Raw genomic sequence first — 15491 nt, 5'->3', positions numbered from 1 at the left:
GCTTAATGTGGGGGGGTAATATACTCTGGGGGCTAATGTTGGGGGATTTCAGTGAGTTCTGGAGAAGCTTGGTATTGGGGTTTTCAATGCATCATGGGGTCCTGGTACTGGGGTTTTCCTTATTTTCTGAGAAGATGCCTGAAACTGAGGCAGGAGGCTGAATCTAGTCACATGGCAGGGCCTGAGAAGCAGAGAACTGGACCTTCAAAGGTCAACCCCAGTGACCCACTTCTGTAAGCCATCAAAATGGTGACACCCACTGCTGAGCAAAGCATGAGCTTTCGGGGGAGGGGCGCTTCTCAAACCCAAACCACAGGCCTACCTAATACAGGTTTTTGCCACATCCAAAGCCATGTCAAAAACCAGTGGTGAAGAGATGAGGCTGTGACCCAGTTGGCAGAGCATACGCACAGAATGCTCTCGACCCTAGGTTCCATGCTCAGCCCAAGTCATGCTGACGCGTGGCTGTCATGCCGCATCTGTCTGGACAGTGGAGGCAGAAATCAGCAGTTCCAGGCCATCCTGCCATCCTCCTTTACATTGTGAGTTTGAGTCTAGCCTGGGCTACATGAGACCCAGTCTCAAGGTGGCCACGAATCAGGACGAGCCTTGGCTGAAGGTTAGGCCATGAGGGCAGAGCTGAGGTAGGACCGGGTGACATGGAGGTTGGCATCACAGTTGCTGCTCTTTGCTCTTCCTGCCTCTCTGTGTCTCCACTCCTTTCAGCCTTTCAGGCAGACCCCCTCCTCACCCCTGCCCCACATTGCTGTCATCTGATGGTCCTTTTCTGCCCCACTCCATCCTCAGTAGCCAGGAATGCCAAGCCTCCTCTTCCAGGCCTGTGGGGTCTCCTCAGCCCCGCTCTCCCCCAGCCTCTTCCTCCCTCCTGATCTCTTACTCTCTTCATGGCTGTGCAGCTTCTGGAGCAGGTACCTGAATTACCCTGTCTGCTGGAGGGTGAGCTGCCCAGGGTCAGGGGCTTGCCCACCCTTCGTCTATCACTTATTATAGTCACCCTCCTCCACCCAGGGAGCAAGCCTGAGATTCCAGGAGAACCAGAGGCTTCCCTAGTGTTCCCTTCCTCCTTCCCTCCTTCCTTCCTTCCTTCCTTCCTTCCTTCCTTCCTTCCTTCCTTCCTTCCTTCCTTCCTTCCTTCCTTCCTTAGGAACTCTGGCCTTGGGCCCCAGACCCTCTGGTAGCTACTGGCTGGATGTGCAGGGATTGTAGACCTTCAGCCTCCACAAGCCCACATTTCTGAGCACTGACCCTCAAGCAGAGAGCCTTGTTCCCCAGTCAACAGGCAAGGATCTGTGGGGCTACCAGGGACCCTGGTCTTCACCAAGTCTCTCATCCTGGCTCCTGACTGGGCCCTCCTCTCTTTGGTTGTCCTCTGTGGCATTTCAGTTCTGTATGTGCCTCAGTACCCACCCCAACTATTTCTAAGGTACCCACCATGACCTCACCCCTCTGTGAGCTCTAGGTCACTCCCAAACAGGTCCAGGCTCTCACACAATAAATGTCTGTGGGACTCCTTCCCTTCCAGCTCCCAGGCTAGCTGCTGCACTGCCTGCTTCTGAGCTAGGGCAAACCTCCTGTTCTCTTGGACTCTAATGGTTTTAAGACCAAGGACCCAGGCCCCGAGAGAAGTGGTCCTTATTCTTCACCTTTTCCCCCTATCCTAAGTTAATAGCCAGACTTTTGTAGGGAAAGCATCTGCCTACCTTTAATACTGGAAGAGCTTGTGATGTCTGGTTGTAATGAAACTGCCTCCTCCCAGCCCTCCTGGGTTCCACCATCTTAGGCCCCTTCCTTAGTGGCCAGACTTTGGGGGTGGGGAGTGTAAAGGCAAGAGCATCCAAAGAGAAGTGAAGAAGGGCGGGTGGTGTCCTTGTGACCTCCCCAGGCGTCCTGCCCCACCCCCTCTTCCCTAGGCTGGCACCAGCTTCACACCTCTCCACGTGTCCCAGCACCCTCTGCCTGCACCTGGGAAGGTGAGAATGTAGGGGGCTGGGACTCTCCTCTGCTCTGCACAGGCGCCTGGTCACTGACAGGTCCGGGCCAGGGGCTCAGAACCAGCACCCCTGATCATTCTCCTTTGTGGTTGCCAGGCCCAAGACAGGCCCCACTCCCCGCAGGAGACTCCCTCCAAAGCCCTTCCTAGAATGGTGACTGAGGAGTCTGGATAACTGGCGCTCCAGAAACACCAGGCAACGCTCCCCCTTGTCCTGAACTCCCAATGTCTCCCCAGCTCTCCTGCCTCCCCCAGGAGAGTCTCTCTGTGTACCACCCACCGGCAGGTCCTGCCTCAGTTCCCTCCCGGCATCCCCGCCCTGCCTCTTCCTTCTGGCTCCGTGACAGCTTTAACCCTCATCCTTCCTACTTCGGTCCAGCCCTCTCCCTATACTTCTTTGGCTTTCTTTCTCTTCTTGCCATCCCATTCCTTCCCGGCCTCCCTGCCCCCAACCTCCGTGTGTCTCCTCCACTGCTGGCCAGCTTTCCCGCCTCCCTCTTTCCCACCTTCCCCGCAGTGCCCATCAGGTCCCCGTCATCCCATCCATTCCATGGAGGTCTCAGAGTTCTCCAAGTTCGAGCCCCGTTCCCCTCCTCCCTCCCTCACAACGCCGCTTGCACTTCCTCTTCTATAACCCCTTCTCTCCTCCACTCCCCTTTCTCTCCTTTCTCCCTCCTTCTTCTCTCTCCTTCTCCCTCCCTTCCTCCTTTGCTCCCTTCCCCCTTGGCTCTGGCTCCCCTTCCCTCCATCCTCCCTTTCCCCTCTCCCTCCCTGTGCCCCCTCCCCCTTCCTCGCCGCCTCTCCTGCCCTCCCTCCCCAGCTTCCCCGGCCACTCTCCCCTCAGCGCCCTCCCTCCTCCTCCTCCTCCCTTCTCCTCCTCCTCCTCCTCCTCCTCCCGCTCCCCACCAGCATCAGTATTCCGCTCGCGTCCGCGGGACTCTCGGCTGCTCTCGGCGGCTGCCGCACCGTCCGAGCGGGGGCCGGGCCGGGCCGGGGCCTGGGGGGGTGGGTGGGGGGAGCGGCGGGGCCGCGGCGGAGGCGGGCGGCGGCCAGGCTGGCAGGCGGCGAGCGCGGTGCGCGGGCGGGCGGCGGGCCGGGCGGGGGCGGAGCCGCGACCCCGAGGACGCCCCCGGCCCAGGCCCCGCGCCCCGAGCGGACCCCGCGGGGCATGCCGCCCCTCGCCGGGAGCCCGGAGCCCGCGGTGAGTCGGAGCGCGCAGCGCGCGGGGACGGGGCAGGACAGGGCTGGGGCCAGGCTAGATGGGGACGCGGAACCAGGATGGGGCCGGACGGAATGGAGACGCAGAACCGAGATGCGGGCCGGGACCTGGACCGGTGCCCCCGGCGGGGCGACCGCAGCTGGCGGGCCGGCTGCGGACAGGGGCGGGAGTCCGCTCCCCCACGCCCTCCTCCCCGCCGCCGGGGGGCGTGCGGGCGATGGGGAGGGGGAGAGGCGGGCACGGGGTTTCCTTGGTGACCGCGCCTGGCAGGAGCGGTTGCCGTGGCAACCGGGGAGAACCGGGGAGTTTGGGAAGTGAACATGGGAAAGCCAAGAGGGGGTGACTGGAGAGGGAGGCAGCTTCAGATCCCACTCCCCAGCACCGATCCTCCTCCCTCTGGCCGCAGGTCCCGCCCGTCCCTCCGCCCAGGACCCCTTTTCTTTGGACCCGTATCAGGCCCCAGGGCTGCGGTCCTTGCACGTCTCCTTGGGACCCCTGCTTACTCGGTGCTCTTCGCGAGCGGACCTCCCCAGCCACTGCCGGCCTCCCTCACACCTGTTCTTCCAAGGCCTTCTTACTGCACTTCTAATCCAAGCCATCTCTGACCCTCTCCGCGAGACGTCCCTCCATCCTGCTTCCTAGACCCAGCTTGGGCCTGCGCTCCTCTAGGCCCCATTCTCCTCCTTGCCTTGAGCTCCTAACCTTGCTAGCTGGTACCCCTTTCTCCTCAACCCAGATCTTTTAGAGGTCCCATTCTGTGATCCTTCTTTCCCCAAATATCTGTCTTCCTCGGATACTACTCGGATCCTACCCACCCCCAAAACCTCAGATTCTCCCCAGAACCCTCTACCGGCTCTCCTTTCTCCTAGCTGTCAATCCTATGCCAGAAGCCCAGGCTCTGTCCAGGGTCCCTCCCAGGTCTCCACTGTCAGCTTCTTCAGACTCCACCTCTTGGGCCAGGGGGCCAGCCAGTCTCTCCGCTAGATTCTGAGTCCCCCATGTTCTTGAGAACCATTCCCTCTCTGGGCACTCCCACCTCTGGCCCTTCCTTACCCTGCAGCCTCCGGTGACTTTCCCCTGGCTGGGGAATTCTCCCGGGGAGCACCCCAGCTGAGCAGTGGGGGAGCCTGGGGTGCCTCTCGCCCCCTCCCCAGCTGGGAGCTGCAGCCGCGCCTCCCTCTGCATCACCCATTGCTATGCGCCTCACATCGCGAGTCCAGCCGCGCAGACAGGAACTCTCGGCTCCAGCGGCAGCTGGTAGTAGCCGAGTAAGCTTCCCTCTTGGTTCAGGCAGCTCTCCTCCCTGTCCCTCTCCCAGGACCATGACCAGTCTCGACCTCCCTCCTTTGGAACATCTTCTACCTGCACTTTGCAGGTTCCTCTTCCCCTTCCGACCTGCCTGCTTTGCCCTGGGCCTTCTCTGATTCCTTCTGGTCCTCCGCCTCCTGATTATTCAAATACACACAGAAGAAGAGGAAAGCCAAAGAGAAGCTCTACGGGAGGCTGTTGGGAGACACTCAAAAGGGAGTCCAGAGAGAGGAATGGCTTCCCATACACACACACACACACACACACAAGGGTTTGTTGCACAGAAACACACACACACAGAGGGAAAAGTCATTCAAGAGATGGAAAGGGATACACATTCCCACTGAGCCCACACAGAGACCCTGAGCCACAGACTCAGGAAGCCCAAGACCCACAAACCACTCTGGTAGAGCTGGAGAATATTCTGCCATCCAGAAGCAAAGAGGAGTCCAAACCAACCCAGAGGAAAATGGAGTGTGCAAGCAACACAAACACACACACACACACACACACACACACCATGGAAGAAGTTCCCACACTTGGAATCCTGTGCTCACAGAGACCTGGAGGGAAGGACAAAGGCAGAAACCCTCATGCGCACATGCGCCCCTCAGAGACAGAGAGTGAGGCTCTGAAGCTGCCCCTGCCTTTACTGTAGAAATGAGTAACCCTGCTGTCCACACTGTTGCCGTGGACTATGACTGAAGGGAGTGTGCCAGAGGGCTGCCAGGGCTCCTCCTGATACCCCTAAGAGCACCACCAAGATCTGTCACCTCAGAGGTTAGCTGAACTGAGGCCTTAGGTGTCAAGGGTCCCTGATAGCTGGCAGCTGTGCAGAGCTCAGGCACGCCATCGGGGCCCACATGGAAGCTGCTCTCTGCAGCAGAGGATGCTCTGCTTAGCCTCTTGCATAGATAGCCTGGGTCAGGCTTGGATTTTGTTTGGCTTTTCTGCCATGGCCTCCTGCCCCCAGCTCAGCATCCACTTCACAGTGCCCTTCTCTACCAGGGCTTCTGTGGCAAGGTGTCACCTCGCCTCCACCTATCTGCTTTTTCCAGGGGCTGACCTGTCATTCTCAGTCCAGGATTGCCCTGGATTCCTGTCAGCCTTTTCTAGTGGCAGCTTTGGGAGAAGACCCCATTTCTACTCCCTTCCCTGGGTCTCCCCTATCTCTGCCTGGTTCCTGAGGCCTATGGTTCCCTGTATTTGGCTAGAAGGATGGTGCCCCTAGGATCCCAGCATTCATTTGTCCATGGCAACTCAAGCAAGGCTACACAGTGAGAATCTGTCCCTCCCCCAACAACAGGTGTCCACAGAGCAAGAAAGGGGCATGGTGGGGTAGGAAGCAAAACAACAGGAAAATGCAGTCACCTCCCGCAGCACCTGTGCCAATGGCAGAAAAAGTCCCCTAACTGAAGAAGAACCCACATACAGATACCCAAGGTTGGAGTCTACCTGGAACCTTGCAAGAAGCCACCGTGTCATGCATGGCTTATCTTCCTCCACTGACCATCACTAGGGCCCCATCTGCATAGCCAACTGTTTCATTGTCTATGTCTGCTCACTGCCAGAGTCATGCTCTGGGGCTTAGAGGGCAACTGTGTCCTTTGGGTAGGATTGGAGAACAGGGAGCCTTGGGGACACTAAAAAATGATCACTTGGTCTCAACTCCAGGTCAGGGGCAGATGTTGGCCCCTTGGTGAAGTGACCATGACCAGCTGATAGTAGATCTTCATGTTCTCCCTGGACCCCTGCAGGGAGCATAAGCTTGTGTCTGAGTTGCAGGACTCCCCCCTTCATTCTAGGAAGACGCCTCTGCCTCTGTCCCTGGTCCTGAGGCTGAGATGGTTTTGCCAGACAGAGGGTGGCAAGAGAGTAGCTCCAGTGGCAGGATGCCTCTTGTTGCCTGGAAACACATAGTAGGCTGTTGTCATGGTATGTGGGAGGGGGGAGGGCTTGCAAAGGCCTAGAGATGGCCAGGGAGGGGCCTGCATTAGGGCAGGCAGGAGCCCATCCTGGAGGATGCTGACTGTGAAGTTGTGGGGTTTGAGCAAGTTAAGATGAGCAAGAGGTGAACAAGGGAAAGAGGTGAGCCTCAGACCATGGCAGGTCCCAGCATTATAAGCTTGGTTCCAGAGCCCTTGTCTAGTCTCTCCGAGGAAGGTGGGAAGCTACAGGGAAGGGTGAGGCACTGGGAGGCGGGACAGAAGAGAGCTGTCCTGGTCTTGCCTAGAAAACTCCAAGACACAAGCCTAGTGCAGTCATAGCAGCTTTCGTGGGAGATCCAACCTACGAGCCAGCCTAAGCCAAGACTGTGTGGGGATTCCTTCCCGTCCTGTAGTAAGTCACCCTAGCAGGGAGGCACAGACACCACATCCAGACTGACAGGAGAAACTGTGGCCCATAGGTATGAAGTACCCTGTCCAAGGTCAAGTATTGTATACAGAAGGCCCCAGCCATTCTGTAGACTGCCATGCAGACCAGGAGCCTCTGCTGTACACAGCACAACTGAGGCCTAGCATTGGGAATGTAACTAGGATGTTAAAAGAAATCAAGAGTCTCAGCCTGTCCTCGTGACACAGACTTGTCATCTCAGCTACTTGGGAGGCAGAGGCCAGCCTGGCTATATAAGAGAAACCCTGTCTCAAAAAAAAAAAAAAAAAAAAAAAAAAAAAAACAACAGTGATTAAGAGTACTTCTTGTGGTTGCAAAGGACCTAGGTTCAAATCCCAGTCCCCACATGGAGGTTTACCATCTCTTTGGGTACCAAGCACAGACACACACGTGAGCAAAACATCCGTATGCATAAAACAGTAAAAATAAATCTTAAAAAAAAAAAAAAAGAGGATTGTAGCATGGTTCAGAGGTAGATCTGCTGCCTAGAATTCCCAGTGAGGGGCTGGGATGTGGCTCAGTGGTACACCCCCTGTCTAGAATCCTCCAATAAGGCACTAGGGGCTAGGCTCAGGGGTAGATCTGCTGACTAGAGTCTCTCAGGGAGGGGGCTGGGGGCGTGGCTCAGTGGTAGGGCTCTCTGTGTAGAATTCTCCAATAAGTCACTAGGGGCGTGGCTCAGAGGTAGAGTTTTGCCTAGAGTCTCCCAGTCGGGTCATGACTCAACAGTAGAATTTCCAACCAGAATCTACCAGTGAAAGAAACTGGGGCAAGAAGCCCTAGTTCCATCCAATCCTTAGTACTTTATCTTTTTTTAAGATTTATGTGTGTTTGTTTTGCCAGCATATATGTTACTGTACCACATGCATATCTGGTGCCTGAGAAGCTAGAAAAGAACACTGAATCTCTGGAACTGATTTATAGAACTTTGGGAGCCGCCTGTGAGTACTGGAAACTGTATAGGGTCCAGTACAAGGGCGGCAAGTACTCTTAACCGCTGAACCCATCTCTCCAGCCCTCCTTAGGACTTTACGATTTTTTAAAATGATTACGAGTATTGGGTTACTGGGGGTGTGCACATGCATGGTGCGCGCGTAGAGGTCAGAAGACAGCTGGTATGTATCTTTTCTCTCTTTCCCCCACGTGGGTTCCAGGATGGAACTCAGTTCCTCAGGTTTGGTAACAGATGCCCTCCCTCACCTGCTAAGCCACCTCACCAGCCCATGTCACAGCACTTAAAACAAGAAAGTGTTTCATAACGTGGGACTCTCCGTCTCTAGAAGCCCCAGGAGGACTGGGGGTTCCGGGCTGACTCGGGCTTTGACAATAAGTGTATTGGGAGTCTGTTTGTGGGAAGGAGACCTGGACTATGGCCCTAGGGGATCCACTCTCCAACATATGAACATCTCTGATCAAGTCAGAAATGATGGAGTTCTTTATGGGGTAGAGGCTGAGTCATGGAATAGGAGAAAGCTTATACTTCTGCCCCAGCAAGAATAAATTGTCACTTTTTCCAAGAGTCTGAGACAAGAAGGTTGTCATGAGTTTGAGGTCAGCCTGGGCCATCTTGTCTCAAAAAAAAAAACTAAATAAAGAAATAGATATGAATGGTACATTTGAATGTAGCCATCACTGGGGGTCCTGTACTGTGCCTGTCTTCCTTTGTATTACCTTTGTAGACTAGGGTGGGGATGGTCATTGAAGAGCTAGAGAAGTGTGGGCTCCCTCCATCCTTCCTGCTAGGAGACAGTCTGGGAGATGGAGAAGGGTGGTAGTTTCTTACAGAAAGGTTTTATCAGAGCTCATTGAAGAAGTGGGATGTCCCCCATGAACAGGTAAGGCTTTGGCAATCCCTTTCCAAGGCCGCATGGCTAGTCATGGTTAGCAGGTTAAGTTCAAACACAGCTGACACTAAGTTACAGCCTTTTGTTGCCCTGGACAGGGTGAGGCAGAGGGTTCACTGTTCCTAGCATGGACAGAGGGAGGCACAGAGCCTCTGGCTGCCACACAGAACCCTCATCCTCTGAGCCTGCTCACAAAGGAGCCCCAGGGAAGCATGGATGCTCATGTGTGTCTGGGCAAGTCTGTTGTGTTTCCTGTGACTTTAGGATTTTCACTATGGCCTTTGGTTTTCTCCTTTTGAGACAAGGTTTCAAATGTAGCTCAAGTTTGCCTCGAACTCACAGCAGTCCTTCTGCCTGTCTACCAAACGCTGAGATGCTAGGTATAAGACACCACACTCAGCTGCTAGAGCATCCTTTGTTTCCCAGAAACAGACACAGAGCCTTCTCCAGAGGGTGTCCAGGACCACCTGCCCAAGCTTCAGTAAACACCATTTCGATGTCCTCTATTGCCGGCTTCCAGTGTAAGTGTTTCCTCGCTATCGCAAGGAACGGGGGTCTGGAAGCCGTGGTTCTACCAGAAGAGCCCACTTGTGTGTGGTTGTCCATTAGGACCACATTAACCTCAGGCCTCAGAATACTCTTCTGTGAAATGGGCTGCCATGGCTCTGCCACACAGGTTTCTGGTAGGACTAGATCTCCCCACACAAGAGCCCTGTAGGAGATAATGTCCTATCATGCTATGGGAACTGATACAGAGGCGGCTCCAGCCAGGGCTGGGGTTGGCCACGCCAAGCCACATTTCCTGGTACCACTTGTGGCCACTAACATTTAAATCCTTGTCAAGTGAATGGCCCACAGAAGGTTGAGGCAGAAGAGTTTTAGGTGGAAGCCTGTAGTCACAGTTGCCAGCTGGGGAGGGCTCGGTGGCCAGCTGTGGCTAGTGGCTATCAAGTTCTATCATGTAGTCAGGACATTTCTCCGGAGCTCTATTGGGCAGGGCCATGTTAGAGTTTCATAGTCGTCCTGCCCTGTAGCTGGTGGGTCCCTGCTGTGCCGCTGTGTCCCATCTCTAACCTCTCAGCTCTCTGTTACATAATACTGCTGGTTCATGCCCATTGCTCCGTAGGGGCAGCAGGGAATGCCAGCAAGGACAGATTGATGGCAGCACAGGACAAGAGCCTATCACTTTTTTTTTTTCCTTATTGCTATTCTTTTGAGACAGCAACTCAGGATGGCTTTAAACTCCTTGTGCAGCCCAGGATGACCTTGAACTCCTGATCCCCCTGCCTCTACCTCCCGAGTGCTGAGATGAGAGTTGTGTATTGCATGCCTGGTTTATTCAGTGCTAGGGATGGAAGAGAGCACTGGGTGAATGCTAGGTAAGCTCTCTACCAACTGAGCCATACTCCCAGCCTGTGTGATTGATCTTATTTAGAGGAGGTTGAGACAGGATCCTGCTGTACAATCCCGATTGGCCTGGAACTTAGAGCAGTCCTCCTGTCTCCACCTCCTAAGTGCCAAAGCCACGGGCTTGAACCATCAAACTCAGGCTTCATCCTCTGCTTCAGAGTCTCCTGCCCTCTGCTGGGCTGTGTGTACCCACGGCCTGGCAGGACTGCAAAGGCTGGGCTATGCACTCAGGGCCTGTCTCTGACTTCACCCAGCTGCCTGCCCTGTGCATCTCCCTTCATGGCTTTCAGGCCAGTAAAGGAGCAGGGTCCTCCTCTTCCTCACCTCCTCTGCCTCTGGGTTTGATGGTTTTGCCTGTTTGTGTCTTTTCATTCTTCCTGCTTCCTGTCACCTCACTCCAGCCACAACCTTTGCTCCCCCAGCCTCCAGCCCCAGCCTCCACCCTCCCAGCCTCCACTCCCCCAGCCTCCACTTCCCCATACTCCATCCCTCCCCAGCCTCTATTCCTCCTCAGCTTCCAGCCCCCCAGCCTCCACTCCCCCAGCTTCCACCCTGCCACCTCCCACCACCCCCCCAGATCCTACCCCCCAGACTCCACTCCCCCAGTCTCCATCCCCCAGACTCACACCCCAGACTCCACACCCCAGACTCCACCCCCAGACTCCACCCCTCCAGATTCCACCCCCCAGACACCACTCTGGCTTCTCCACTCCAGGCAGAAGAGATGGGTTTTTGGCTTCCATGGCTCAATTACCCTGTCCCTGGCTGTTCCCAGTAGCCTGCTGGCTAGAGGAGACCCCTCCTGCACACTTGTGACCCCCACCTTGGCTCACACTCATGTGTTCTCTGGCCTGAGGTTGCTCAGTAGTGTGTGCCCAGCTGCCAGCATAAGAGCAGAGGTTGGGACTGTGAGCCTGCATTTGGGGACCTGATCCCTGTCACCTTCTAGTGGGAGACAGACAGCCAAGAGGCCAGGAAGTGGCTACATAGAGATTTGGTGACATGTCACCAGAACAGAGACCAGATTTGGGGGAGATGCATAGACCAAGAAGGAGAGAAGCCAAGCCCATCCCTAGGAATGTCCTGAGAGGCCACCATGGTGTGCCTGTGACACTGGCTGTGCTGGGGGACACCTGAGTAGCCCTGGGCACTCAGGTCACTGCTCTGCCCTTTTCTCAAGGACTCTCTACTCGATGGTGACAGGACATCAATGCTGGGGCTATGTGTTCACTCTTATTCTGAAAGCCCTGGGGACATGCACAGGCAGAGGGACACCTCTGCACTTATTTCTTTCCACCCGGAGCCTACACCACCTGCCCCCCTCTCCCAGCCTTGCTTATGACTACTGTCCAGGAAGAAGGAAGTCCTCAGCTATGGAACTGTGGAGCCTCTCCTCTGCCCAGAGTTGTGGAAGTCCTCCTTTAGCTCTGACCGCCACCCCTCTCACTACCTACCATGCAGCAGGCAGTTCCCTTTCTTGTCCTCACCTGATGAACTTGCTCAGGCACAGGAGTGTGGCCAACAGGAATGCTTTCTGCCTCCCATTTCTCCTCACCCCACCTCCCCTGGGTCCCCTGAGTTTCCGATCTGCCATCTGCCTGAATCCTCTCAGGCACCGTGCCCAAGATGTATCTATCCCTGAGCCGAGCTGGGTGAGCATCATTGTCAGAGGGCTTAGCATCTTGCTTGAGCACCTGGACCCTGGGGGTCTCCGGCCTCTGTCCTCGGCCGCACTCCAGCCCACTCAGCTGTCTGGCTTCTCCATTCTTCAGGCTCTGCACATTCAAGGCCGTTGCCCTAGGCAGTCCTGTCTGGCCGCAGCCAGTGTCTCTGACTCCTCTGCATCAGCATCTGAACCTGAGAGTGGGGCCTTGGCTGAACCTTCCAGGGGCCTGAGGAGTGTTCTGTGTTGGGTGCCCTGGGGCTAGGACAGAGGGACAGGGCTGTAGCTGACTACTGGTTGGCTACTTAGCCAGCTATCCCACAGTGACCTCTGTAAGACTTATCACTGTGGTCCCTGGAGTCCTATGAATGACTCCTAGAGGCTATGAGTGTGTGTGTGTGTGTGTGTGTGTGTGTGTGTGTGTGTGTGTGTGTCCTGGTTTTTCTTTTTTTAAAAAACAGTTATTTATAGTTTTGTGTGCGTATGTGCGTGTGGTCAGAGGACAACTTGCAGGATCTGTTCTCTCCCCACATCAAACTCAGATCCTCTGGCTTGGCTGCAGGCAGTTTACCCACTAAGCCAGCTCATCTTGTTTTTCAACAGGGTCTCTCATTGGCCCAGAGCTCACCTATATGGCTGGACTGGCTAGCTGGCAAGCCCAGGGATCCTGCTTCCTTCTTTCTCCTCCTCCTCTCCCCCTCCCCCTCCCCCTCCTCTTCCTCCTCCAAGTCTAGCTTGCCTACATTGCTTCTGGTGACTGAACTCAAGCAAGCATTTTATCCAAGGAGCACTCATCCCAGATAGATAGATAGATAGATAGATAGATAGATAGATAGATAGATAGATAGATAGAGGCTGGAAAGATGGCTCAGCGGTTAAGAGCACTGACTGCTCTTGCAGAGGTCCTGAGTTCAATTCCCAGCAACCACATGGTGGCTCACAACCATCTGTAATGAGATCTGATGCCCTCTTCTGATGTGTCTGATGACAGCTACAGTGTACTCATATACATAAAATAAATAAATCTTTAAAAAGATAGATAGATATGTGTGTATGCATGTATGTATGTATGTATTGGCAGTACTTGCAATGAACCTTGGGCTTTTTTGCAGACTAGGCAAAAACTCTACTACACCCCCAACCCCTCACTGGGGATCTAGATGCATGCTTTACTGCTGAGCTACACCCCCAACCCACTTTTTCTTTAGAGACAGAATCTTATTAAGTTGCCCAGGCTGGCCTTGAACTTGCCATCCTTCTACTTAGCCTCTGCATAGCAGGGATAACAAGTCTGTGCCTCTATGCCTATCCTCTTTCCTAACTCTATATTGGACCTTGAGCCAGTGTCTAAACCTATCTGTGAAATGGGGCGTGCCAGCAGTTCTTAGAGGGCTGCTGCCCAGAGAGCAGCTTTTTCCTCAGGAACCACTGCATAAGGGTGTGGTATCCATGCTGGTAATAGAGTCAAGCTGTGTGCTGTGAGCCTGCTCCAGTGCAACCCGAGCCTGGAACTGGTGCAGGTGCACACTCAGAAAGAGCAGCTAGCCCGCTCTCTGCACCAGTTTGGCCAGTGTATAGCTCCATGAGCAGGTTCTGGTTCCAAGCAAAGATGAGACTCCCCTAGTGACAGATTAGTTTAGTTAAAGGGGCACCTAGCAACGCACTGGGATGGAGCCAGCCAGATGGGACTGTGGCAAAGAGGGACGGAGGAGGACCTGAGACACAGGTGTCCAGTGAAAGGCAGTGACCTCCTAGGGTGGAGACCTCAGGTGAAGGGATGTTCCAGACTTGGGCAGCTCTTAGCGTGTGCCCGGACTGGGTGCCAGTGCATCTGTGAGAAGAGGCAGAGATGGATCCTAACAGCGCAGGTGTGAGGCCAGGCATCCATACAGTGTGTCCATTCTTCCCCTCACCTGGCATTCCCTGAGCCTACCAGGATCTGTCACAGGTTTCAACACCAAACAGAAACCAAAGGCGATGAGACCCCACTCTTGGGGAAAGTGAATTCCAGTAGCTATGGTCTGAGAGGTTAGGTGACCCGAGGGAGAAAGAACCAGGCATCATTCAGTGAGAGCGGTGTCAGAGGGATACAGGCAGAGTGAAGAACAACCGCAAAGCCTCGCCCTCAGCCCCAGGCTGGTGCTCCGCACTCCTAGGAGGGAGGTCAGAGCAGAGGCTGACTGAGGAGTGAGGTTTTTAACCTTTATCGGTGTGATTCAGAAGTTGCTAGAGGGCCCTGAGCAGCAAAGGGAGGGATCTGGCTGGTCACTTGAGGGACCAGACACACTATGGAACAGAGTCCAGGCAGGAGTGAAGTGATGGCCAGGTCAGGAGCTAGCTGAGCATGAGCTGAGACAGGACAGCCTGTGTTCAGAACTCTTCCAACCTCCAGCCACTATGGCAGGCAGCCTGTACTACCCTCCTCACAGTGAAGGACACCAGAACTCAGAAACTGAGGCCATATGGCAAGGAGGCAGATTCAGAAATCCAGCTCAGCCCCTTCCCAGAGCTCTAACTAGCACTACTTGCATTTGTGTGTCATGGTATGCTGAGCCTTGTACCCATTCGTAAGCACTTGGCATATGCTTCAGTGCCTGGCACATAGTGGGGGCTTCATAAATAGGTTTTAGATAGAGTAAGTGGAAAAGGGAGGGGTGATAGATGGGCAGATATAAAGAGGTAGAAGGATGGATGGATGGATGGATGGATGGATGGATGGATGGATACATAAAGGGATGGGTAGAGACATAAATGGATGAACAGATAAATCAATAAATGGATGGCTGATGGATGGATAAAGAATGGAGAGATGGCTAAAGGGATGGATGAATAGGTATGAGGATAAGGGAATTTATGAATGGATGGATGGGTAGCAGAAGAGATGGATGCATGGATAAAGGGTTGGATGGACAAGGAAAGAAATAGGTAAATGGAAGGATAGATATATAGATAAGAGGATGGATAGATGAGTAGAGGGTGGATACATAGATGGACAGATGGATGGATGAATGGATATTGGATGGAGGAGTGGGTTGATGGGTAGATATAGAGATGACTGTATGGGTATATGGATAGATAGATGAATGGCTGTATGGACAGATAGAAGGAAGAATGGATAGATAAAGGGATACATTAAGTGAATAAGCAAAGTGTAGCTTCACAGCCTGTTCTGCAGAGGGCACCAGGAGGTGGGTATTAGTCTGTGGCTGGGGGGGTTGGCATCAGGGGTAGCTTTCTTTGTGGCAAGAATGAGTGCTGGTCTCAGCTGAAAGGTTGATGGTGACATGGGCCTAAGTTGGCTGGCATAGGTTGGCTGGAATACTGGAATGGGGTTGAATCAGTAGCTGCATGAGGTAGTGGGGGGACCTAGAGCAGATGCAGGAGTGCCAGGATGGACCCTGAGGATGTAGGAGGGATGTCTTGGTCCAGCGGCATGGAGTCCATGCTGCCCAGCCTGGTTCTGCAGCCGAGGCTGCTCTGTGTGTGTGTGTGTGTGTGTGTGTGTGTGTGTGTGTGTGTGTGTGCCATGAGGCTCTAGCTTGGCACAGTCCAAACCCCTCTCCCCTGGCAGCACAGCCGACAACCTTCCTCCCCCGCTTCCCCCGACCTTCCCTGACTGCCCAGAACCAACGGGTTAATTAG

The 15491-nt window shown here is 54.5% G+C and overlaps 1 protein-coding gene across 1 annotated transcript in view; it reads left to right on the top strand.

Moving 5' to 3' along the window:
- Positions 1 to 3107: 3107 nt before the first annotated feature.
- Positions 3108 to 15491, top strand: part of Lrrc4b (leucine rich repeat containing 4B) — a 33007-nt gene continuing 20623 nt past the window's right edge. Inside the window, exon 1 of the mRNA XM_029480203.2 lies at positions 3108 to 3212. The gene's annotated coding sequence lies outside the window, so the exon portion shown is untranslated. The remainder of the gene's footprint in view (positions 3213 to 15491) is intronic.

The sequence above is a fragment of the Mus caroli genome, unplaced genomic scaffold (assembly GCF_978045245.1).
Source record: "Mus caroli unplaced genomic scaffold, Mus_caroli_1 scaffold_8, whole genome shotgun sequence".
Taxonomy (NCBI): domain Eukaryota; kingdom Metazoa; phylum Chordata; class Mammalia; order Rodentia; family Muridae; genus Mus; species Mus caroli.
The sequence above is the reverse complement of the archived record's forward strand: the minus strand, read 5'-3'. Positions and strand labels throughout refer to the sequence as shown.